At 46.8% G+C, this 26,802-nt stretch overlaps 1 protein-coding gene across 1 annotated transcript in view; it reads right to left on the reverse strand.

The window, feature by feature from the left end:
• Positions 1-26,802, reverse strand: part of LOC148217360 (olfactory receptor 14A16-like) — a 470,135-nt gene that overhangs the window by 128,619 nt on the left and 314,714 nt on the right. The window lies entirely within an intron of this gene.

The following is a 26,802-nucleotide window of genomic DNA, read 5'->3' on the forward strand; positions in this document are numbered from 1 at the left end:
CAGTAGTAAACAATTCAAGTTATCCCAACATCCTCCAGTTTTGATTAGGGACCCAGAAACCTGGGAAATCAAAGGTCCCTATGAGCTTGTTACCTGGGGCCGTGGCTATGCGTGTGTATCCACTCCCTCAGGCCCTCGGTGGATTCCCCAAAAGTGGGTGAAACCGTTTGTTCCCAGACATCCAGCTCCAACTGAGGAGAACGAGGAGCAAGTAGCAGTGGCTTCAAAAAGAAGACGCCACAGAAAAAAAGGAAAAGAAATCCTCATAGAAGGTGGCATTCCGGCAAATAGAGACTTTTAATAGGTTTTATAATGTTTGTTTTTCCTTCTAGAGAAAACCTTCTCTTCTCTCAGTCCCGTGATGAACCCCATCCAAGCTGTCTTCCTGCTAACACTGAACAGTCTAGCAGCTGCATGGATTGTCCCTCAGCCACGTCAGAACACCTGGCTGACCCTGGCACAGATGCTCCAACAAGAAAATAGATTTTCTCTTGCTACTGCACGGACATGAGTGCCAGGAATTTGAAGGACTTTGCTGTATGGACCTGACCTCGAGAGCTCCTAACATCCATGCTGCCCTCCGAAACATGAACAACTTAATCGGACAAGTGAAGCAAGAATCTGAAGATTGGTTCAATGGACTGTTCAAAGGCTGGGGACTCACAGGGTGGTGGACATCTATAGTCAAAACAATTATGTTAATTTTTGTTATTCTTTTCCTTGTAATAATGGCATTCGGGATCCTACGTCACTTGGTTTTCAAGGCTATTCATAGTCTCATTCCCTCTACCTCAGTAGTCAATCACATAGAAATGAAAGACTTGAAACAATCTAACCCTCCCGCCAGCTACAAGTGGTGGGCAAAATCGTAATTTAAATGATACCAATATCCTTCTTTCAACTTTGTTAAACAAAAAACGGGGAGATGTTGAGTTTCCTAGATACATTGTAAATGGTACATCCCGTGACCCCTGCTGTGCCCTGTATCTTGGTCCCTCTCCCCTCCTGGCCACACAGAGCTGGCTGGGATCCAATTTCTCCCCGCCCCCCCTTTCCAGACCCTAGAAAAGGTCAGGACCCGCTGACCTCGCTCTCTTATCCCGCACTCTTTTTTCCCCCAAGCTCTCTTCCCCCGTGCTCTTTCCTTTATCCCCCCACTCTCTTCCCCCGCGCTTTTTCTCTTCCCCGTTCTCTTTTCCCCCCCCCACGCTTTTACCCTGTCCTTCCCCCTCTTTTCTCTCTCTTCCCCCGCTCTTTTCCCTTCCCTTTTCACTCACTACCAACGAGAAATAAACCTGTAACTTTATCAGGGGAAAGAGCCTCTTTTGATATCTTAACTAGGTCTTTGTGGCTAGGGCCCAGGGGAATTTTACCTTAACACCTGAGCTAGACCGGAGGAGGGTGAAAGACCCTGTTTAGGCCGGGAAAAAGCCTTTACAGTCTGCCCTTTCCTTCCCATGGAGAAGAACTGTCATTACAATCCAAGCACTCACAGCTGAAATGGAATTCCACATGCAAAACTCCACAAATATCCAAGAGTTACTTTCAGACAAAAGATGCAAGGATAGACAGGTCTGGCTTGCCTTGGCCTCTGGTGAGTGCTTCTGATCTGCCTTCACAACCCTGGGGTTCTGTAGTTTCCTTCTTAGAGAGAAGAATTGTCCTTCTTGTCCAGGCACCCATGGCCTCAAGCACATGATCACTGTACAGGGACACAGAAGTTTTCTGCTTAATGGAGTGGAGTCTGAGGACAGCACAGGAGACCCCTGGGAGTGTTTCAAGGACGGATTCAGGGATGGTGGATCCCTTTGAAATAATAGAGAATTCCATGAAAAAGAAAGACTTAATGCCAGGAGCAGCTGGGGAGGTCCAGACTGGACCCAAGGAGAAAGGAATTTCTCTCGCAGGGCAGGGCTGTGGTGCAACACATCCCCCAGAAGGAGTCTGGAGCAGCCCAAGGCTCTGTGTGTGCAGGCAGAGGCAGGCAGGAGGCAGAGCTGTCAGCAAAGGAAGGGGCCAGCGAGGTGGGGCAGCCGGGGGATGACGACAGCCTGCAGGGACAGAGGCACAGGGCATGGACACCGTAGGACAGCCTGGGCTGCAGAGGCCACAGGGATGGGCAGCAGCTGAAAGGCCCTGACACAGCCAACTCCTGCAGCACTTGGGCCATGCAGGCTGGCCCTGGGCCTGAGGCCAGCAGGGGACAAGTGAGCCTTGCTGTGCTGGGGCCTCATTGCCTCCTTGTCCCTGCTCAGCAGCCTGGCAGGGGCCGCCCCATGGTGCTGCCCTTGGCATTGCACATGCCCAGAGCCCACTGGCCCGGGAAGAGCCCTGAGCAATGAGGGAGGGACAGGATCTGCCTTGCCAGGGGCTGGGGCTCAGCCCTTGGCCCTTTGCATTCCTGAAACACATCCAGGTTTACTCAGCATCAGAGACACCTTTCCCTTCTTTGTCCCCACCTGTCATCAGTGCCTCCAGTGTTCTGCTCTAACTGCAACCTGGGGACACTTTCTGAGTCGTGTCCCTCAGTGGAGTCCATTAAAACTTCAGGAAACTTTTGAGTTTGAATATGATTTTGACTTCTGAGGAGTTTTCCTTCAGCTCCCTCTCAGGGACTGATGTCCAGGGACTCAGCACTGTTGAAAAATCCCAGCTCTACAGAGACGGGGCAACTGAGAGGCTTTTAAAATATTTTCTTCAATTATCAGTCTCCTTGAAGGTTGAAACATAAGAGGTGTAAAACTCCATGCCATTCTATCAGAAGCCAACTTATTTCCTCGTTATAAAACCTTAGAAATATTTCTTAGCCTATTATCTTTTGCCACACAATGGTGCTAATAATTCTAATGCCAATCATCTATTATTTTACAACACATGATCTTGCCAAAATGCATATTTAACAGTTCTAATTCTCCTAAATATCTGATCTTTTTGCAAGGCCATTGTTTGAAACTTGTTTCTAGTTCAATCTGTCTCTCAGCAATGTCTTCTCTATTCCAGGGCCATTCTGAGTCAGCACACCTTATCTCAGAGTTTGCATCCAGATGTACAAGACTGTGTGAGCTTTCAGTCAGGCTTTGAGAATCCTTTACAAATCCATTTCTCACAAATATCAATCACAGAATGCTGCAATCACCTCTGCTCTAAAGTGAACAGTAATAAAATACATGCTTCACAATTGGAATGGATATTTCTAAGGAGGTCATTGTCATATTTCTCCATAACTGGAATTGAAAATCTTCTGAAAGAATTGGATCAGACCAGATGGAAAGCAAGTCAGAACGTTGCTTTCAGGGAAACCTCTAAAGAATTAAGTATTATTCGAACTCCAAAATTTCTGATATTGTTCATGTGTCCCACTGAGGGACACAACTGAGAAAGTGTCCCCAGGTTCCAGTGAGAGCAGGAAATTGGAGGCAGAGATGACAGGTGGTGTGGGAAATGCAGGCACAGAGAGCTCTCAGGGCCTTGTGCATACAGGCTCAGAGATTGAGATGGATCCAAGGTTTGACCCAAGACCTTGGAGAAATCTTAGACAATCAGAGCATTCAAAGTACAATAGATATAAAACAGGAATATAAGTTTTTAGTATAACTAGATCTATATTTTAGAGCAAACAGAAATATGCATTATGAAAGCAAAGCAGTATGTTAAGTAAGATAATAAAAGATTGTAAAGCTTAGCAATAGAACTTGTTATAATGTTAATTAGAAGTTTAAGATATATCAATGTAGGTTTGTGAAGTGTTATAGGATTGGCTGAAAAATGACACATTACTGCAAAGCCATGAGAAGGAAAGCAATTAATGATTGGTGTAAAAGGATGCTGGCAAACTTCACACAAGTATTTGATTGGCTAAAAAACTAACATAAGGCATTGTAACTAAGAATGAGGAGGCTTCTGATATTATGGCTTTGGATGTAACAGCTTTAATGTCTCACCCTTCTATGAGACTGACACCATGAGGCCATAAACCATCTTTGACAACGTCTCTCAGTTGCCCCATCTCTTGTAATATCAATCTCCCAATGCACATTTTCTTGACATCAGACATGACTAATGAAATCAATAGGGACTTATGGACACCAGGTCTATTCCATTAAAGACAATATTGATTTAGGGAAACCTGGTCTTTCCATTAAAGTCAATGGGATTCTGAGGAAATTTGGCCCTAATATAGGGAAATTTGAGTAAATTTGGAGGAAATCTTGGGCTGAATTCTGGGAATTTCCACTCCAGGATTGCAGTGCCGATGCTCTGGATGTCCTGGATGAATTCCTGGAGGCCAGTCCCAAATCCCTGATCCTTCACCTGCTGTCCAGGCTGGAGCTGTGTTCCCAGGTAAGCCCAAAAATGTCCATTTTCATCCCAAAAGCTGGGAATTCCAAGCCCAAAATTGGTATTTTTAGCGCCAAAAGTTTTGGGACATCAGCTCTGCCCACTGAAGTCAAAGGGGATTGAAGGACACCAGGTCTACCCATTGATAGGACTTGATTGGGAAGAGTTACTGTTTAAACTGGGAGCACTGGGAAGGGCTGAGAGGGGACACTGGGGTTATTAAGAGCACTGAAAAAAGTGGGACCACTGGGAGGGATTTGTAGGAATAAATGGAGATAAACAGGACTCCAGGTCTAACCTGTTAAAATTAAGAGGAATTTAGGGACAGCAGGTCTACCCTTTAAAGGCAATGGGGTTTAGGGGCACCAGGCCTACCCAATCAAAGCAATGAGGATGTTTGAGACACTAGAGTTTTCAGGGGTCCCAAGGGGTTTTTGGTGATCCAGGGATCCAAGGGGTAACCAGGTGTACCCAGGTGATTGCTGGGAGGGATCCAGGTGATTTTGGGCTGTATCCAATAATATCCCGATAATTTTCAGGGATATTCAGGTAATTTTTGGGGCACGCAAGTGCCTTGACTCACCCTGACAGGCCAGGAGAAGATGATGGTCACCATTCTCCCAGTTGACATGGACACAGATGACCCTTGGCAGCTGCGGGGCTGTCAGGGTGCACCCCAACATTCAGGGGGTACCCAAAACTCCAGGTGAGGACATCAGGGGTGAGAGGGAGCCCTGAGTTACCTCAGGAGAGGATGCAATGCAGGTACAGCCAGGTGCTTTGGTGCATGGGGTTGGTGAAGATGGTATTCTGCAGCAGCTCCAGCTCTGGGGTGGGCAAAGGAGGCACCCCAAAATATCAGGGGGACACCAGGGGAAATCCCAATATCTCAGTGGGCACAGCCAGGTATCCAGGAGTTCAGGCCTACCCATTGAAGTCATTGGGGATTTAGGGAAACCAGGTCTACCCATTCAACCCAAAAGAACACACCAGCTCCCACTTTAGCAGAGGGAGGGGCTGGAATATTTTGGGGATCCCGCAAAATTGTGGGAGATTTTTTGAGGAATCCCTCACCTTCCTTCAGCCTTCCAGGGGCAGTGGCCTTGCTGTAGTTCCTGGTGGGCATCAGCAACCACAGGCAGTGCTGCCAGGCCGAGAAGTTGGAGAAGTTGCGGCTCAGCAAGGCCCTGGTGAAGGCCAGCTCGGCCTTGAGGTCCTGCCTGGCTGCAAGTGCCTACCAGTGTTCCCAGGTGTGGATTGGGAAGGCACCAGTATAAACCAGTGAGCAGTTGGAGCCACTCACGAGCTCCTGAGGCCTGTGGCAGCAGCTCCCAGTATAAACCAGTAAGGCCTCATGCACCCAAACCCATTCCCAGTGTAGTCTAGGAGCTGCTACTGTGGTCCTGGAGCTCCCAGGTTTATACTGGGAAGCCACCAGTATAAACCAGTAAGCACTGCGAGCCACCCCTGAGCCCATGAGCCTATGGTGGCAGCTCCCAGTAGAAACCAGTAAGGCCAGCACAACCTGAAGTCACTCCCAGTAGGTCCCAGGCCCCATCCCAGTATAAATCAGTAAGGCAAGCATCCCCAGAAGTTCCTCCCAGTGGAGTGCCAAGCGTCCCCAAGACCCCTCCCAGTATAATCCAGTATACCCCAGTTTAACCCAGTAAAATCCAGACTATCCCAGTATAACCCAGTATAAACCACTACAACCCACTCATCCCCAGCACCCCATCCCAGTTACAAAGCAGTATAACCCAGTACAACCAGTACACACAGTGCTAGGCCCTCCTGAACACTCACACACCCTCTGTCACTATAACCCAGTACAACCCAGTGACCCCAGCCCTGTCCCAGCACCCCCTAGACCCCATCCCAGCACAAACCAGTACAAACCAGTACAAACCAGTACAAGCCATTCACAGTTGCAGGGGTCATCCACCAGGAGGTGCTCACACAGTGCCAGGTCCTCCTGGCCAGCAGGGGGCGCTGCAGTGTCCAGTGTGACCCGACAGAACCAAGGAAACCCCTGTGACACTGCGGGGCCCCACGGAACCAAGAGTCCATTGTGAGACACCTGGGCCACGTGGAGCCAAGGAACCATTGTGACACTGGGGAAACTCATGGCACCAAGGGGCCACTGTGACATTGTGGGGCCTCATGGAACCTGTGAGCCATTGTGACACTGCACGGCCTTGTGGAACCAAGGAGACCATGGTGACACTGTGGGGCCACATGGAACCAAGAGTCCATTGTGACACTCTGGAACTACAGAGACCATTGGTGAGAGTATGGAACCTCGAGGAACAAAAGTCCATTGTGACAGATCAAGGCCTCATGGAACCCAAAAGAGCATTGTGACACCCATGGACCCAAATCTCCATTGTGACAGAACTGAACCACACAGAACCAAGGGGCATTTGTGACACTGCAGGGTCTCAGGGAACCAAGGAGTCCAAAGGTCTCAAACATTCCATACAGAATTCAGAGTTGGGAAAGGGGAACCTCCTTGGTTACACCCTGGCTGGCACACACTAAGAGAAAGTGTCTGTTTTCATTGAGCAAATTCAGGAGTTTTAGATTGCTTCAGAATTAAAAAAAAATGGGGGAGGGGAAATTCGTTTTGGCCTAAGTGCAGCCAATTCTCCAAGCAAAGCAGGTCCCAGGTGAGTGAGGACAGACAGGATGGGGTTGGGCAATGTGGAGCAAGGTTTTGCACACTGGCTCAAGACACAGCTTCTGTGAGCAGGCCAGACCTCCTGAGGAGAGACCCTGCATCAACATCAATCACAGAATGCTGCAATCACCTCTGTTCTAAACTGAACAGGAATAAAATACACCCTTGAAAATAGGAATGGATATTTCTAAGAATCTCTTTGAAATATTTCTCCATAACTGGATTTGAAAATCTTCCTAATGAATGGCACCAGACCAGAGGGCAATCAAGGCAGAGCCATGGTTTGTCAGGACTTGCTTGATCCCAATCAGTCCCGTGGTGCATTTGGTGCTGAGCACTTGAACCTCAGGGCCTGAGAGGAGATTGCACAAACCCTTCCAGGACTTCAATCAGAAGAACCCAAAATGTCTCAAAGCATCAATGGGTCCCACTGAGGTCCATCCCCAACACAGGCTCCTCATGGACACCTTGGAGGAGAGAACTGGAGGACAGGATTGCCCAAAAATCTCTCAGAGACTCAGAGAAGAAAGAAAAAGGAAAGTACCTTAAAAAGGCGACCTACCTTGAAGCATTATGAGCTCCACTGAGTGTTGTTACTTACAAAGACTCTCAAGGGACTAATTAAAGCAGATAATTGGAAGCCATGACTGCACAAAGATCTCAGAGACTCCAAGGCAAAAGCAAAACCCAAAGTGCTCTGAAAAACCTGCAGTCCCTGGGAGCATGAAGGAGCCCCCAGGGCCATTCCTGACCAAGGCTCCCCAGGGACTCGTCCCAGCACATCCCTGAGGCCACTGGGATGTGGGGGGATGCTGAGGGCAGGACAAGGGGTGCCAGTGCCCAGCCTTGCTGGGGCTGTGCCAGGAGGCCCCAGTGGCTCAGGACAAGGTGTCTCCTCCCAGCCCTTGGTGGCACAGACCCTGCTGTGCCCCAGGGCACCAAGACTTGGCTTCTCTTTGTCCCCACCTGTCATCTCTGCCTCCAATTTCCTGCTCTCACTGGAACCTGGGAACACTTTCTCAGTCTTGTCCCTCAGTGGGACCCATTAAATCTTCAGGAAACTTTGGAATTTGATTCTGACTTGGAGTTCTTGAGAGGTTTCTTCATCTCCCTCTCCGGGACTGATGTTTAGGGCCTCAGCACAAACCCCAAGAGGGTCATTAAAATCCTTGTGCTGTGTCTGTGCTGATGAGCTGGGCTGGGCTCCTGGCACAGAAAGCGATCCTGGCAACCAAGAAGAGCTTCAAAAACACATTTCTCTTCATGAGCAGCTCTTCTCCCAGCCCAGCAGGGCTGGGGCACTGCCTGCAGCCACCCCAGGCACAGCACAGAGGCACAGAGAGCTTCAGTCAGTCAGGGCTGGGAAGATGCTCAGAAGTGCCTGGGGCAGAATCACTCCCAGCCCTTGACACAGGAAGCCTCTGGCTGCAGGACAATGCAGCTGCAGCTCCTGCAGTCATCTCCTAAAGCTGCAACATCCCAATGCCTGCAGACTGTGTGAGTACATTCTCTGATGATCTCTTGTGTAGAGCAGCCAGGGGTGCCCAGGGCTGTGGTGCAGAGCAGGGTCCTGCAGCCCAGGGCGCTGTGCTGGGGCAGGGACTCTGTTGCCTGCCAGGGACAGCTCTCAGCCAGCCCTGGGAGCTGCTGCCAGCACTGGGGGACAAAGTCTGGGTGGAAGGAGACAGCTGGTGAGGCTTGGAAGTGTTGTCCTTGTGTGGTGAAGATGCTGCAGTGTTCAGGACTGCTGCTCCCAGCATGACATTTAACTCCAGAATATTTCTAAGTAGATTACACAGGGAGCACAGTGAGGCAAAGGCTACACAAAAGGGAAAATTCTGCTTTTTAAATCTACTGCTCTGAGTTCCTTAGATGGGAAATTGCAGTCAGTGACAGAAATCAGTACAGGGTCCCTCACAGGCTGCATCAATGTTGCTTTTCCAGTCTCCTCGGGGCTGCTGCGATGTTGCCATCAGAGCCTGCAAAGGCAGAGCTGACCCTGGGCAGTGCCCTGTGCTGGGAGGGGTCTGCAGGGCAGAGCTGAGTCCCCAAGGCTGGGCTGGGCTCTGGCAACACTGGCAGGGCAGTGGCCGTGGGCAGGCTGGGGGCAAACAGCATGGCTGGTGCTCTGCAAGCTCCCTGCAAGGGGGACACCCTGGCAAGGAGCAGCAGAGCAGGGGCTGATCCATCCCCAGTGCACTGGACACCCCAGGGCAGCGTCCCAGAGCGTCCTCATGCACCTGCCAACAACATCCCCCCTCTGCAGCCCTGGCCTCTCCCCCAGCTCACACAGGAGCCGCATCCTTGCAGGCACACACACGGCAGCACTGGCTCAGGAGCCCCTGTTTGCATTGCACACAGCAGGCTCAGCACCCCCATGGTGCTGCTGTGGGGACATGGAGCTGAGTGAGCACAAATGCCATCAGCCCCTGGGGCCAGCAAGGGCTGGGGGTCGGCAAGGAAACCACTTGGGTTTGTCGTGGCCTCTGAAGTCAGCCAGAGTTTGTTCCCATCAGCTGTGAGTTTCCTGTCCCACTGTAGATGTTGTTGCTCAGAGTCTGGGCTGCCTGGCAGCCACCCTCAAGCTCTCCTGAGTATTTCCTTGGCTTCAGCTTTCTTTCCTTTACCCTTCCTAGAAATTTTTCTAGATTTCTTCCTCTTTCCCATCCCTGTCCGTCCCCTGAATACAGCCCATCCTTGTTTGCCCATTCCTCTTTGGCCCGACTCCTCATTTCAGTTCCTGAGTTGGCACCATGGGAACATCCCTTGGGGAGCAGGGTCATCATCCAAGTGCTTCAGGAATTGTCTGCAGGGTCCTGCAGTGCCTCGTGCTGCTCCCTTGCCAGAGACACCACAGGCCAGGGGGGCACATCTGGGCTGCTGTGTCTGGGTGTGGGGCTCCCTGTTGTGGGCAATGAGGAGAGGCTGGAGAGGCTCTGCAGGACTGACAGGATGGGCTTTGGGGCTGTGTGGAGAAGCTGAGGGACCTGGGCTGCTGGACCTTGTGAAGAGGATGCCCAGGGCTCATCCTGCAACTGCTCCAGGGCTGGTTTCAGAGAATCACAGAATCAGCCAGGCTGGAAAAGACCTTGGAGATCATGAAGTCCAACCTGTTCCCTGACACCACCTTGTCTCCCTGAGCGTCCCCTTCTCCAGGATAAACATCCACAGCTCCCTCAGCTGCTCCTCACAGGACTTGTGTTCCAGACCCATCACTAGCCTTTTTGCCCTTCTCTGCACACACTCCAGCCCCTCCATGTCCTTCCTAAATTGGGGGACCCAGAACTGGACACAGCACTCGAGGTGCTGCCCAACCACTGCTGAGCAGTCCTGCTCCTGCTGGCCACACCTTTCCTGATCCAGGCCAGGAGCCACTGGCCTTCTTGGCCACCTGGGCACACTGCTGGCTCATGTCCAGCCTGCTGTCCATCTGTGCCCACAGGTCCCTTTCTGCATGGCCACTGTCCAGCCACTCTGTCCCCAGCCTGTAGCGCTGCAGGGATGGTTGTGGCTAAAGTTCAGGGCCCGGCACTTGGACTGGTTATACTCAAACTTATTGGATTTGGGCCCTGGATCCAGCCTGTCTAAGTCTGTGTAGAGAGCCCTCCTACCTTCCAGAAGATCCACACTCACACCCAGCTTGGTGCCATCTGCACATTTGCTGATGCTGCACTCAATGCCCTCATCCAGATCATCAATGCAGATATTGAAATCCACGCTGGCTGGCTCTGATCCCTCAGCCATCCTGGAGGTGCCCTGTGATGGCACTCAAGGTGATCTGTTCCATCACCTCACCAGGCACCCAGGTCAGGCTGACAGGCCTGCAGTTCCCCACATCCTCCTTCCAGCCCTTCTTGGGCATGGGCTCACATTGGCACCTCCAGTCCTCTGGCACCTCCCTGCTGAGACAGCACTGATGAGAAATGATGGAGAGCAGCTTGGGGAGCTCATCCAGCAGCTCCCTCATCCCCCTAGGATGGATCCCATCTGGTCCCAGAGACACCTGTGAGCATCTGAGTGGCTCAGCAGGTCCCCAGCTGCTTCCTCCTGGATTACAGGGGTCTGTTCTGCTCCCTGTCCCCATCTCCCAGCTCAGGAGAACACTTGTCCTGAGGACAACGTGACTGACTTATTGTTGAAAACTGAGGCAAAGAAGGCAGGTACTTAATAGTACCTCAGCCTTTTCTTCATCTTTGGCAACAATATCCCACCCAAAAAAGAATGGATTTTCTACTTGTCCCTCGTTTTGCCTTTAATGTTTTAATAAATTCATTTCTGTTATCATCTGCAGAGGTGGCAAGGTTATGTCCTAATTGAGGTTTCACTTCCCTTAATTTTTTTTTACTTCTCTAATTCTCTCTTTGGCATGATCTAACAACATCTTTAAACCCTTCCTGAGTTGTCTACCTCTCTGTCCAAAGCCTCTTTTTTCCCTGAGTGCTTGGATAAAGCTCCATGCTCAGCCAAGCCACTCAGTTTTCTTGCTACATCACTGATCACTTTTTGGCACAGATGGACAGGCTGCGCCTTCAAGATTTCTTTCTTGTAGTGCGTCCATTCTTTCTGGAATCCTTTGTTTGAAAAGGCGCTTTCCCATAAGAAAATCAGTACCTGATTTAGTGCTGTCAAAACCTGCATCCTGAATAAACTGAAATCTGCTGTGACTCCAGTGTAGAAGTTTTGTTGAGGCCCCTCCTCCTTTCACAGAATATTTAAAAACTCAATAATTTTATGGCCACTGTAGCCCAAACAGCCTCTGACCACCACATCTCCCACCAGCCCTTCTCTCTTTGTGAACAGCACGAGACAGAGCTTTCCTGGGCAGTGGGAAGAGAAGGAAACCTCCCCAAAGTGCAGCCTGGAAGGTTCATCCTGGAGGTGAGGAAAGAGAAAAGCCCCTCCCAGGGCAGAATGTTGGTGCCCGAGGTGTCCCAGCGTGAGGCTGGGCCAGGCCATGGCTCTGTGTGCCAGGAGCCGGCAGCGCTGGGTGCAGGGAGCCCAGGGAGGGCACAGCAATGCTGGGCTGAGAAATGCTGGGGGGGACAGCGAGATGGGCGTGTGCAGCCGGCCAGGGCACAGGAGCAGCACGCACAGGGGGCACAGCCTGCAGGAGAGATGGCCGAGGGCTGGGCAGGGCTGGCAGGGCCAGAGGCACCCAGGCCTTTGCGCCCTGGGCTCGGGCAGGGCCTCTGCAGCCCCACAGAAGGAACTTTCCTGGCAGGGGCTGCACTTTGCTTCTGCCTCGGCCCTCCCTCAGGAGGCTGCCAGGGCTGGCAGCTTGATGACATTTGTCCTTGCTGCCCCTGCCATCCCACTGCCCCAGCAACAGCCCCGAGCCCCCCGTGAGGGACAGGCCCTGCTGGGCCAGGCCTGGGCTCAGGCCTTGGCCTTTCTGCTTCCTCCAGCCAGCCCAGGCCTTGCTCAGCATTGCAGTTCCCTGCTCACAGCCTCGGGCTCCTGCAATCCTGCCCTCAAGGATCTGCTCTCACCACTCCCTGGGGAGCCTTTGGCACTCCCTGCCCTCAGTGGGGCCACTGATGCTCCAAGGGACTTGGAGTTTTGCTTCTGACTCCTGGAGCAGCTTCTTCAACCTTCTCTCAGTGCCTGAGGCTCCTGGACTCAGCCCCAAATCCACTGTGGAGGTGATTAAAATACAGAAAGCTCTCAGGATCTCTTTGTCTTCCTTCAATTGTCCTCAAGTCTGCAGGGCTTGTGCAGATGATTGGAGTCAGTTTGGAGTTCTGTTAAGGAGGAAAATTTCGAAGTGCACCTCATGATTTTTGTTTTTATTCAGTTGAGTATTTTTTTATTTTTCAGTTCATTGTAGAGGTGATAGAAGCATTCGCCAGGTGATCTTGATGCTGAATGTCTCCTTAGGAGGTCTGGGCGTGTAGAAGAGTGAGCCTGACACTGATTGGACAACCTGCTCCTCACCCCTTCAGTCACCATGTCAGACATCGCCCACCTGGGACTGAGTCAAAACATTAAAATAAAAAATTATTAATTTTTACTTGGAATTAAAAGGTACCTATTAATAAAATTTTAGTAATAGTTTTTTGTTTATACTAATATTGTTCTATATTTTTCTTACTTCTATATTTATGTAAAAAAATCAATACATTTTTAGCAAGCAAAAAAGATTTTGCTCATTGGTTCTAAGTAACACTATTCCCATCATTAATTAATTCGTTAATTGACCACTATTGGGTATTGATTCCTCCCTCTTTATGTTTATAAGTCCTATTTTTACTCCTTTAGTGCTGTTTTTTTTAAATCATTTTCTCAGACAGGGTAAAAGGGGCCACTCTGGAGGAGCCGGGTGGGAATTCGATGCGGCACTGAGGGATTCTGATGGACACTTCGGGATCGGGGCGGCCACTTGGGAGGCTCTAACGGGGCTCTCTAGGCCGCGGGGGTTCATGGGAGTTGTAGGCACAGGTATAACACGGTTCAATGGAGCTGTGGAGCACCATGGGAGTTGTAGCGCAGCTCCAAAGGGTCTCGGTGAAACATGGGGCATGACCGGAGATGACGTCACAACCGCAATGCCATGCTACGGGTACCGCGGAGCATGATGGGAGCTGTAGTCCCGGAAGTAGCTCGGTGTTTGGGGGCCTGGGAAGGCATTTCGGGGACACTTTTCCGTCCGAACCGCGATTTGAGGTCCTCAGGAGAGAACGTGAACGGTTCGGGAGCACTCTGGGGGAACTTGGGGAGCTCTAACCGGGCTCTTTAGGGCGCAGGGAAGGGCAGGAGTTTTAGGCACCAGATTATGTAATGTGAAACTCAGAAGCCGCCGGGGATGAGAGGAGATGAATTCCCAGAAATGACTGTATCGGGAATCTGTGGTGTTGGGAGCATTCAGGGGATCTGGGGATGCTTTTAGGGGGTCCCGAATGGGTGCTGTGGAGGCACTTCAGAATCCTGGAGGATCTGGGGGACACTTAAGGGACATGTGGGGACGGATACCGGGGTTCTGTGGGGCGTGGGGCATGACGGGCGTTGTAGTCCCAGCTCCAATGGGGTTCTATCGGTCCGCGGGGCATGATGGGAGTTATAGGCAAAAAGAAAAGATGGCGCTGACACCAGGCAGCGCCCCTAAGCCTCGATCCCCGGCGCTGATTGTTTGCAGGCAACGATGGGCAGAGGCGGGAGGAGCCCATTCAACCCCTCCAGTCCCTCCCAGTACAGCCCAGTTCATCCCCAGGACAGGCAGTACAACCCCAGTGCCCCTCCAGCCCTCCTTGTACACTTGAGTTCATTCCTATTCCCTTCCAGTTCCCCCCAGTGTCATGCATAGTATGCCTCAGTGTCCCCCAATCTTCCCAACACTGCTTCCAGTGTGATAAATGTGAATCGTGCTAATTAAATTGTAACTATATTAACAAAGTTGTATTTAGATGAATAGAAGACAATTGTTACAGAGTGAGGGGGGACATGGGTGAGACAGGACACAGGACATCTTCCAGATGTTGGGAGTCGAAGAAAGAGGTTGGAAGAAAGTCAAACAAGAATAGTAGAAGGACGTAGGTCTGACAAGCAGCATCTAGAAATAGAAAGTTTTGACCTTGAAATGGGCCAAAATGGGATGATTCCAAGCATGGGACTTAATTAAAGTCTTGTTATGGAAAACATCTGCTCAGTCACACAGTGCACCTGAGCTACCTGCAGGTCACACCTCGGTCACTGATGAAGACGATGAGCCTTCATCGGAAATAAGACCCTCAAAAGGATGAGAGACCCCCTAACCCATTAGTAGAGCATGCACCGTACACACAGTGACAGAGATTTTAGGAATAGAAACTAGGAGGAGTTTTCTAGAACCTTCTGTAGCCTACAGTATATGTTATGAATGATGTTCTATTTTTCTCAATTTATCAAGCAACAAGATTAAATTTAATAGTAAGTTTTTAATAGTAACAAAATGAATACAATCCAAGTATTGGAGATGACAATTAAAGTATTGGAGATGAAACAATCAAAGTGCATATATTTAAGAATATACAAAATTTGGCAGTAAGTAATTTAGTATAATTGAGGTTCGTATAAAGCATAAGCAAAACCGACCGGGGAGGGGCCCCCCTCCGATCGGGGATACGGGGAGTGGCTCGCCATTCCTCACGTATCAAAGCATCCAGGCTAACAATCCCACTTATATACTGTAGGCTACAGAAGTTTCTAGAAAGCTCCTCCTAGTTTCTATTCCTAAGATCTACGTAACTATACTGCACGGCGCATACTCTACTAATGGGTTAGGGGGTCTCTTATCCTTTTGAGGGTCTTATTTCCGGTGAAGGCCCATCATCATCATCAGTGACCGAGGTGTGACCTGCAGGTAGCGCAGGCGCCCTGTGTGACTGAGCAGATGTTTTCCATAACATGACTTTAATTAAGTCCCATGCTTGTGATCATTCCATTTTTGACAGCTTCAAGGTTGAAGCTGTATTTCTAGATGCCGCTTATCAGACCTTCGTCCTTCGACTCTTCTTATCTGACTTTCTTCCAACCTCCTTCTTCGACTCCCAACATCTGGGAGATGTCTTTTATCCTGTCTCACCCATCTCCCCCTTCTCACTCTGTAACAATTGTCTTCTATTGATCTAAATACAATTTTGTTAATATAGTTACAACTTAATTAGCACGAATCACATTTATCACAATTCCCCCATTTCTCTTTTTGATTATATTGATTCGTGCTCTAAAAAGTTGCTACTTTGTATTGTCTATGTTTCTTTATACTAGCTTTTAATTTTTTTAACATTTTTCATGTGGCATCTAGCTCTTCACACTTTTTCTCAAATTTGGTTAACATTTCTCATGCCAGGGTATTTTCTTTGCATTCAGTCACTATTTTCTCGATTTTTCTTCTTCGAGTGCACATGGATTGTGCTTTCAGTACCATCAAGGAGTTTATTTTTCCTTTTGTTGTTAATTCTGGATCTATAGGTATGGCTGTAAGTTGCATTCCTTGAATTACTGAGTGTATTAGTCTGATTAGACATGGTATCATGCAAGGCAGAAACAATAGACCTAAACCAAAACACAATAGCATGAATCCTAATTTTTTCCACCACACACCCTCAAAAAGATTATTCCACCAGTCAGCTTTCAGGATAGAATTCCATTTTTGAATTGGTACATGTGCTACTTTTTCGCCAGCAAGTTTGGTGATGGTTTCCCCGTGGTCATCCATTTCCACACAGCACTCAGATTCATTAAACCTCCTACAAACTTCTCTTTCTTCTGCCAACAGATAGTCTAGGGCAATTCTGTTTTGATATACAAATGCTCGCATTTGTGAATGCTGTTTGGCCAACAACTTTAAAGCGTCTGCTGTGTGGTTTGAGACGACTTCTACTACGGCCTGGAGCCTTATCAACCGGTTTAATAGGTAAATTGGAGTTCTATATCCCCAAGACCCATCCTGAGCCCAAGTAGCAGGTTCATAGTATGCTATAATTCTTTCTGCAGGCCATTCTTCATCTTTCCATTTTTGGTTTCCTCCCGCCATCGGAAAGTCGAGATTTAATTATCTTTTTTTTCTTTCTAAGGTTTCATAAAGTGGTGTTCCTAGTACATCGCCCTTAGACCTTGGTATGACAAAGAAGGAGGGTCGTATAATCCCTAAGGTACAAGTTCCCTCCCATTTTCGGGGTAGTTCACTATGCTCGTTGCCTACAAATCTAATATATTCCATCAGGGGCTTTCCATCTTTCTTTTGTATTTTCTGGTTGTTCCCAATAAGATTTCAAGTCTTTTATGGATTGGTAGGGGTTAGCTCCAGAACTGTTATGCCAGCACAAATTAGTTTGATTATTCCACTCGCAATTCATTTCTTTTGCTATTCCCCAATATCCAGTAGGACTCTTGGGTCGCCAGGTCTTTGTGTTATTGTCTGAATTTACTACTAAAGTAGATAGGCAAGGAGTATATCCTACCACTTCAGTGTATTTTCTCCCTTCCCGAGTTATACAAACTGTTCCAATGACTTGATGACTCAGGACCCAGCCTTCAGGCCATTTTAGGGTCTTAGAAATTTGTGTATGATTCCATTTTAAAAATTGTTCTGGAGCCAAACCCTCACCTCTCCATGGCCATCTTTCAGGCATCCTAAGTCCTCCACAAACAAAACATTTAGATAACCCTAATTCGGTGGCAATTTCTTGCATCAGATCTACAAACAAATTTTTGTTTGAAGTTGGCAAATCCCAGTCGCTATAGTGCTGTTTTAATTGTTTATACAGCTCATCCAGTTCTTCTAACTCTTTCCTTTTGATTATTTCCCTATCCTTCATTGTTTCTTTTTGTTTTCCAATTAGTTTTTTCTTTGGCCCTTTTCCTTTTTCATCCTTTTCAAAACACAAAAAATGTTCGTATCTAGGACCGAGTTGATTATCATTAGGGAAAGGAGCTCGTCCCCTGAATCCCAAATTTTTTCTTACCCAATACAATTTTGAACTTTTTACACAAATGTCTAAGAAGCTGTTATGATCATAACAAGCTGCACTAATATATGGGTGTGCCACAAATACTGATTCCATCTTATTCTTGACCCACATGGATTGATTGCATTTGTCACAGGGATCAGGAAGGGTTCGTGTCTTTATTTCTGCTTCTTGAGTGGTTTGTCGTCTTGTAATTTGTTCCTGCATGGCCTGTTCTTTTCCATTCCATGCAGTCTTACGGTTCTGGCCAGCTGCTAGGGGTATTATTGTAAGCACCATGAAAAGAATCCTCAGGAATTTTAACTTTCTACCTGTCTCAAGGCCCCTTGGGTTGCAGCCAAGGGCCGAGATGTCCATCTTCTCGGTAGCAAAGTTTTCATCCTGGGATTTCTTTTTCTTTGGTACCCTTGGCCTCATAAGGTTCGCACGATCTATTTTAACTTTTTCTGTTCCAAAGATGGCACAAAATATTTATAGTTCTGCAGCACTGCCTTATCTCTTTCCCTAGATTGATTAGCTAATAATTTTATTTTTTTTTTTTCCCCAATTTAGTAAAGCTCCGGAGATATGCCAACCACAACAAAATTACACTATTTCAATTAAATAATTCTTCTTTTTGGTTTTCTAAACCTTCTTTTCCACCAATAGATATACTCGCAATGCCAATTTGCTGGTGAGACGTATTTACTACGTGGCACATAGACTTCTTCTCCACAGCAATTGCCAGTTATGATACTCTGATTTATAATATTTTGGATTGCTTGTTCTTTAGCCTGCACAAAAGTTAATATGGCAAGGAGTAGCTGGTCCTGATTCTCTATTAGTTGAATTGCGGCATAAAAGGTCCCGTTTTCATGTCTTAATGGTTTCCCATAGAAGTCACTAAAAAATCTTTCTGTTGTTAGCTGATCATGCATACACCCTGAACAACTGAAACAAAGCAATTGTCTCTCTTTTTCTTTTGCCCTAGTTACTCTCCACCATGAATTAAAACAGCAAGTGCAAAGAATACAAATCCATGGGCGGCATTCTAAGCCATGAGTACGACATTGCCAATGTTCTAATTGTTTTTGGGCCTCCTCAATAATAGGTGTTACCAGTCTCTTTCTCTTGAGTGGTAGTTCTTCAAATAAATCAGTTAATGTTGACTGTTGGAGGCTCTTGGAGAAATTTTTCAATCCTCCTGGGCTGTTTTCATTGATCAACTAGGTGTCTGATTCTTTCCCATCAGCACTGTTCTGCCTTCAGGTTCAATGAGGTTGCAGCTGGCAGCTAATTCAGGATGTCCAGTCTTTGATAATGCACCTTTTAAAACAACTTTAAACTGGTATTTCAAACAGCAGTAAAATAATATTTTTTTTTTCACTGCACATACAAAAATCACATTCTCCCTTGGTTCCAAAATACAGTGGTTCTATGCTAACTCTATATGGACTGTAGCTTTTGGCACCCAGTACCCTCCTTAGCTTCATTCGATTTATTACAATTTGAGTAATTTGTTTTTTAATAAAATTTTACAAAATGGTCACAAAGTGCTCTCGTGCCCCAGTGAATCCCCCCATGTGAGCTGTCTGGGATTTGTTGGGCCAAAAGTCCTGGCACCGCTCTTTTACTATTGGGCAGAAAAATTCATCCTTTTTTCAGGGTTACCCCCAGCTTTTTCACAGCCTCCACTTCTGCCAAGGAAAAGCATGGTGCCCCACCCTGTGCTTTTGCTTCCCGAAAAGCCACACTCACACTGCCGTTTTTTCCTAGGGCTCCCCCCTGCTTTATTATCAGCCAAATTGTTTCTTTTTATTTTATGATGCTTGTATCTTTAAATAGTCTGTTCAGTTGGTGTTGAATATTGAATTCTGCAGCTTTAAGACTGATTCCAGGAGTGAAAGAGGAGAGAAAAAGTGCAGAATTAGTTATCAGAAACTACACTGACTCCCCCGCATTCCTGCTCACAGACCTAGTTGTCCGCAGTGGACAGCGGGAGAGAACTCTCTTTTGCTTTTTGGTTAGGTTTTTTTTTTTTCTTAACCAATTAAAGTAAAAAATTCCCTGGAGTGTGTTTTTCTTCTTTTTTTTTTCTTGAATTATTTAATTTTGCTCTGGACTGAAAACCCAAGAAAGCACTGGAAGCTCACACTGTAGCTCACCTAGCCTGGCCTGGGCCAAGGCATTTCCCAGCACTGAAGGAACTGATACCAGACTAAGTAAGTTAAGCTGCAACTTACAAAAAAACCTTCTTTTGAATCTGTCATCTTTTTGAAACAATAAGAAGTTTTGTTGTTTAATATTGTTCATTTTTATACTGAAAAGTGTTTTGCCTGTTAAATAAATAGTTATTTTTTCCACTTCTCTCTGAGGAAATATTTTTTTTCTTTAACTAATTAAAAAAAGATTGCTTAAATTTGTTTCCCAGAAAAATTCTATTCAAAAGTTTCTTTCTAAATTTACCTTAAACTAAAACAAAGTCCTTGTGTCTACTAAAAATATGATTTCTTCATTTTGAGAATCTACTTTCAGCTTTATCAAGGGGTCTTCTGGTATTTTGGTTCATATTAAATAAATGAGCTCCTGACCCCCCCCTTAGTTTTCTTGAATTAATATTTTTTTCCTGATAAATTCTTTGTGTTTGTGGCTGTTTGTATTTCTTGGATTGCTGTTATTAGAATCCTGGCTTTAATTTTCTTTTCTTCATTTCTCCGAACATACACTTCTTGTGCTTCCTTTAACAACTCCTGAAGCTCTTATCCTGCTAATCTTCCAATTTTTCTAATTTTTTTCCTGATGTCCCCCCCTAAGACTTAGCTACAAATTGTGTTTTCAAAAGGACCTGCCCTGCTGGTGTATCGGGGTCTATGCTTGAGTGTAACTGCAAATCCTTTTCTTTTTAGTCTCTTTAACCATTCTGCCAGGCATTCATCTTTCTCTTGGTGCTCACTCAGACATTTCCCTATATTTTGTCCTCTGGGCATTGCTTCCTGAATACCTTGGATAATCATTTACCTGAAATCTCTCATATTTTGCCTATGTTCTACCTCCTGATTATTACAATTTGGATCTGCCATAGGCCATTTCTGATCTCTTTGGTTTGGCTTCTAATGATCTCTATTCTAAGCCTGTATTCCTGACTATCTAATCATTTCTCTCTTCCACTGTAAACAAGATTTCTAAAATAGACTGCAATTCCACTCAGGTGTAAATATTCAGTCCTAATAACTGATCTAGTTTCTTTGCTACCTCAATATGATCTTCTGGCATCCTGCCCATCTCTTTCTTAAATTTCTTAAAGTTCCTAGTATTCAGGGGAACACTCATGTAACCAATAGGTCTCTGTCCTGGGGCCAGATTTGCCATTGGAACCTCTCTAAGAGGGTATAATCTATCTTCCCTTCCTGCTTCCTCGCCCTCTTTGTCACTTTCTTCCTCTTGTTCCCTTCTGCCTCTAGTTCTGTGTGCTACTGGCTCGTCTTGAATAGGGGGTGCATCAGGGACCAGGGGCTGGACAGGCTGGACAGGCTGTCTGTATGGGGGTGGGAGGTGATTTAACGAGTCCCATGGCTTTAGCCAGTCCCTTCTTGCTGCCCGTCCTTTAGTTTGCAAAGGGTATAACGAATAACCTTCTTTTTCTTGCCTTTGAACTATAAATTTACCCCCCACACACTTTTTGGAAGCCACAAAGCAGCATATTCACTTTTTTTCCTAATTAAAACGTTGTTTTGAACTCATATATAGATTTAAAACCTGACAAATCTAATCTTCAAATGATTTAAACTCTGGCCAGTACAAATTATTTGCACAAATCTTTTCTTTTCTCCACTCAAACATACAGTACTGTATAATTTTCTGCTTACTTTTTCTCTTTGGGATTCCCTTATACTTTAGTATTGTAACACTATCCCCAGGGGGCTGTCCTGAGGAATCTCGCTCCCCTTCTGGGAAACCCCCTCTCGGTTCCCAGGCACACTGGGTTCTTGTGAATTTTTCTCACAATTCACAACCCCTGGGTCAGAGATTTTACTTTTCCTCTGACCCATCTCTGGCGGCAACATTTCCCTTGCTCTCTCTCATTCGTTCTGCAGTTCAACTCCTTCGCTTAATATACCAATTTCACTTCTTTTGCCAAACACTTGTTTCCTACCTAATTCCTTCTTTTCCTTTTATTCTCTCCCCAACCTCTCTTTCTGGCCATTCTCCACAATCCTTTCTTAATCACATACTGAAACTTCCATCTATTATCCTCCCAACAGATAGTTGAACCTGGTTCATTTACTCCCTTCTTAAATCACTTCTTTCGAGCATCAGCTCCCTTCTTAAAGACTTTTCCCGTGAGTTCTCGGGCTGGGACTTTCCCTCCCGCTCCCTCCCGGGGTATTCACTCGCTCTCCCCTTTCAGACATTCCTCACTCACACACAAGCACACAGCCGCCCCCTTTACCCAACCCCGTGGTACTCACACAGCCCATTTTCGCACAGGGTTCTTGTGCACAAGACGTTTTACGGGCACCTTTCCCTTTCTGCCGGTGTTCTCACGGGAGCCTTCTTCTTCTGGCATGCCTCCTTGTAGCTAGCTTCTTTTGCTTATGCTTTATTTTAATTTGGAACTCCTTTTCCAAGAGAGCCTGGTCTAGCCTTGGGACCACCTTAACAATTGGTGGGGAGCTCCTTCCCAAAACTAGCCACTCTTCACTTGGACTGGAGTTCCCGGGTTTCGGCACCAAATTGTTATGAATGATGTTCTATTTTTCCCAATTTATCAAGCAACAAGATTAAATTTAATAGTAAGTTTTTAATAGTAACAAAATGAATACAATCAAAGTATTGGAGATGACAATTAAAGTATTGGAGATGAAACAATCAAAGTGCATATATTTAAGAATATACAAAATTTGGCAGTAAGTAATTTAGTATAATTGAGGTTCGTATAAAGCATAAGCAAAACCGACCGGGGAGGGGCCCCCCTCCGACCGGGGATACGGGGAGTGGCTCGCCATTCCTCACGTATCAAAGCATCCAGGCTAACAATCCCACTTATATACTGTAAGTTACAGAAGTTTCTAGAAAGCTCCTCCTAGTTTCTATTCCTAAGATCTACGTAACTATACTGCACGGCGCATGCTCTACTAATGGGTTAGGGGGTCTCTTATCCTTTTAAGGGTCTTATTTCCGGTGAAGGCTCATCATCATCATCAGTGACCGAGGTGTGACCTGCAGGTAGCGCAGGCGCCCTGTGTGACTGAGCAGATGTTTTCCATAACATGACTTTAATTAAGTCCCATTCTTGTGATCATTCCATTTTTGACAGCTTCAAGGTTGAAGCTGTATTTCTAGATGCCGCTTATCAGACCTTCGTCCTTCGACTCTTCTTATCTGACTTTCTTCCAACCTCCTTCTTCGACTCCCAACATCTGGGAGATGTCTTTTATCCTGTCTCACCCATCTCCCCCTTCTCACTCTGTAACAATTGTCTTCTATTGATCTAAATACAATTTTGTTAACATAGTTACAACTTAATTAGCACGAATCACATTTATCACAATATATTAGTCTGAAAAGATAAAAAGACAGAGCTACCTTTCAGCAGTATATATAAAATCCCAGAGGAGGCGGAGACAGATCTGGTGGCTCCTGCCATGAGGACAGGATCGGTCCCGGCCGCGCTGGGCGGGGGCCCGGGCCGGGGCGTGGGCTCAGGCCGGGGCGTGGGCTCAGGCCAGGGCACGGCCCCTCCTCCGGCACTGCCGCAAAGGGGGGCCAGGGGAGCCACAGCTCAGGGGGGCCCTGGGCAGTGAAGGAGGAGGAGGAAGGCGGGCCGGGGCAGCAATGGACACTGCCCCCACCACCACCTCCGGCAGCAGCCCGAGGGCTGGGGAAGGGGGGAGGAGAGAGCCAGTGTGTGCAGCCCCTGGCACCCTCCCGAGGGGAGAGGCCGGGGGACAGGGCCTTTTACAGGGAAGGAGGAGAGGGAACCTCCCAAAGGGGAGCGACACCTCCTCCATTCTCAGGCCTGTGAGGTGCCATGGCAAACCAAAGGCCAGGGAGCTGCCTCGGAAGGTGAAATCATCAAAGATCGCAGACACACAGCCTGGCAGCAGAGTCACAACAGGTCCTGTATGATGCTTTCCAGGATTGGGACTAGCCGAGATCGACTCTTGGCTACAACAGAGTCAGACAGCTCTTACTCAAACGACTCTGAGGAGGAAGAGGAGGATGAGGAAATGGACGAGATTATTGCTGCCTTAAACAGACGGAGAAGGGGAAAAAATAGCAAAAAAGGTCCTCAGAGAGCGTAGCCCAATTTCCCACCGCACTAGATCAAAAAAGGGAGAGAGACAGAGAACCAGTTTTGCAAGCCCCTTTACTACAGGCAGTCGGTAATCAGGGGCCAGTATATGTGAAAGTACCATACTCCCTTATAGAGTTAGAACAGTGGAAAACTACTGTAGGAAAATATAAAGAGAACCCAAATAAAGTGGCAAAATTGGTGGAACAGGCTGTTAACTCACAAAACCCTGACTGGGCAGATTTAAACTCCATGTTAGATGCATTACTCGACCCCACTGAGAGACAAATGGTCAATAAAGCCATCATAACCTCAGTGGAGGGGAGCATAGCCAGTGGATATCTTCAGGGTACTGTCACTCAGGTATTTCCCCTTGAGAATCCTGGGTGGGATCCAAATACACCAGAACATATGGCGAGGCTAAAACGATATCAAAGTCTTGTGGTATATGGGTCAAAACATGGAGTACCTAAAGCTATAAATTGGTCAAAGCTTTCTGAAGTAAAACAAAATGATGATGAATCACCATGTGATTTTTTGAACAGGTTAAGAGAAACTGCCATCAAATATACTGATCTAGACACTGAATCAGCTGATGGTAAAGCACATCTGGTTTTGTTGTTTATTGGTCAGGCTTCAAATGATATATGAAGGAAGCTGCAAAAGATAGAGGGGGTCTGAGATATGGAGAGACTGCTAGAGGTTGCCTGGAAAGTGTTTTGAGATAGAGGTTCAACTGAAAGAGTTAAATCCCAACCTAGTAAGAAGGCAACTCAGGAAAGGTCACCCAACAAAGCTTCCCCTACACAGAAGGACCAGTGTGCATACTGTAGAAAGTGGGGACATTGGAAAAAGGACTGTCCAGTGTTAAAAGAATAATCCTCAGTTCCCCAACTCTCAGTAGTACAAACCTCAAATGGCTCAGGCTCTGAGTGATGGCAACCAAGGGCTATTCCCCCAGCAGAGCCCTTGATTATAACTAAGCTGGGGAAAGTTGACATCAAGTAATTTTTGTAGATTGTGGAGCAGCATATTCTATGTTAAATACCTTAGAAGGGAAACTGAGTCACGACACTGTACATGTTATTGGGGTAACTGGGGTAAGGGAAACAGTTTTTTCTTCCAACTTTTGGTATTCAAATTGGAGAAGCATCAATTCCTTTACATGCCTACCTCACCAAAACCATTGTTGGGGAGAAGAAGGAGAATTGGAAGCTTGGAAGCTTATAACCAGACTGTGTTTGGTAATGTAAAGATGTGTATTTGTAATGTAACTACAATTAGAGACTGGTTTTGTGTATAAACACAAACAATTGTAGAAGAAATGTTACAGCATGCAAATCTGCAGCAGCTGCCAGAAAATGCCAAGGCCAAAGCTAAAAAGATCCTAATAACAGTTCACTATGATGGTAAAGTTATAAAATAGGGAATGGAACAAATTAGGAGGGCAGGAGAACACCACTGGTGGGAAGTTCCTTTTGGCTGCTTCCCCATGGCCACTGGCATTTTCAACGAGCTGCTGCACCCCATTGTAGTTCCACTGTTAATGCAAATTTGTGTGCTTTGGTAGCCATTTGTTGCCGGATGAGGCGGGTGAAACTCTGCTTTGATAACCAGGTGAAAGGAGCAGGGCTGGCCAAGACCCTCATGAAATAATCAGGGGCAAGCCTGGGTTTGCCTCGGTGTTTGCCACCAAGAAGATCTTATGGCTCCACTGTTGGCTGCAACCCACATGAAGAGGAAACGTGATTTACAGTGTTATTTAATGGCTCTAAGTTTCACTTTGCAGAAGCTCCAAAAGCTTCAGAGTTACATCGTGCTATCCAGACCCATAGGACTGGACACCCCTGCACATCTGTTCCAGCCTGGAGACTGGGTCTATGTGAAGTGGTGGGACAGTGATCCTCTGCAAGCCAAGTGGAAAGAACAATTTAAAGTCCTGCTGACTACCTTCACTCTAGTCAAAGTTGCTGGCAGAGGACCCTGGATTCACTACTCCAGAATTAAGAAACCTTCTGCTTCTGAACAATTGTAACAACAAAGACTGGTGGACATGATAGTTTTTCTTCTGGGTCTAATTACTTTTTCTTTTATATAACATTTGATTGTATAAGATACTGTTCTTGTTAGAGGTTTATTGTTATTAGGTTTATGTTTACGTTTATTATCAAGTATGTATTTACTAGTATGTATTTATCTAATGTTGGGTATTTATTATTATTGGTCACTTATCTGTAATTAAATACCTGTTAGTAATATTTAGAATAGACACTCGACAAGGTAAAGGCCTTGTCGAGCCTCTAAAGGGGGGAAATGATGCCTTTAGTTTTAAGTTTTCCTGTTCTCCTTGGATGTGCTTTTCTGATGTGCTAGGCTGAGGAAGACAAAACAGTCCTATTCTAGTGAAGAACTCAAGGACAGTTTCTCCAAACTTCAGGCCCTAAGCACAAACTACATGGAAAGGTGGAGGGTGGGTTCATACAAATTAACCAGAACCTATAAAAGTGTAAGATTTTGTGACCAGCCCTCTCCTTTCCTTCCATCTTGGAGCCATCTGGGCAGGGGCCACCACTGTGGCACTTATATTGCTGGGGTGTGGCTTTTGTAGGCCTTTCGTGGGCCACACAATAAATACCCATTTTGTTCCCCTTAACTCTGTGTGCAGCCTCTGTTCCAGCTCCTCAAGGCATCAGTTTACAGCCACACTGATTCTGAGATTGAAGTGTAGCTCAAGCAGTGAGGAGTCAAAGCTGAGACTCAATGATCCTCAAGGGTGCCTTCCAACATGGAAATCTATGAGATTGCCAAAGCAGGGCAGATAAAATTCAACCCAAAAGAAAGAACAATGGGAGCCCTTTGAAGAACATTCACTCAAAAGCAGCCTTAACCAGTGCACAGGGGTCACTCTGAGTGGCTGAGGCAGGGTGGGGACAAAGGGTAGGGTTGGCTGCGTTGTGATGCGCTGTGACACCTGTGACATCGGGGGGACGTGTCACAATGGGGGCAGGTATAAAAGGGCCCAGCAGGTAACGCTGGCCCTGCATTGCTTGGGCAAGCGGTGAGTGCAC

The sequence above is a fragment of the Sturnus vulgaris genome, unplaced genomic scaffold, assembly GCF_052056855.1.
Source record: "Sturnus vulgaris isolate bStuVul1 unplaced genomic scaffold, bStuVul1.hap1 Scaffold_85, whole genome shotgun sequence".
Lineage (NCBI taxonomy): Eukaryota > Metazoa > Chordata > Aves > Passeriformes > Sturnidae > Sturnus > Sturnus vulgaris.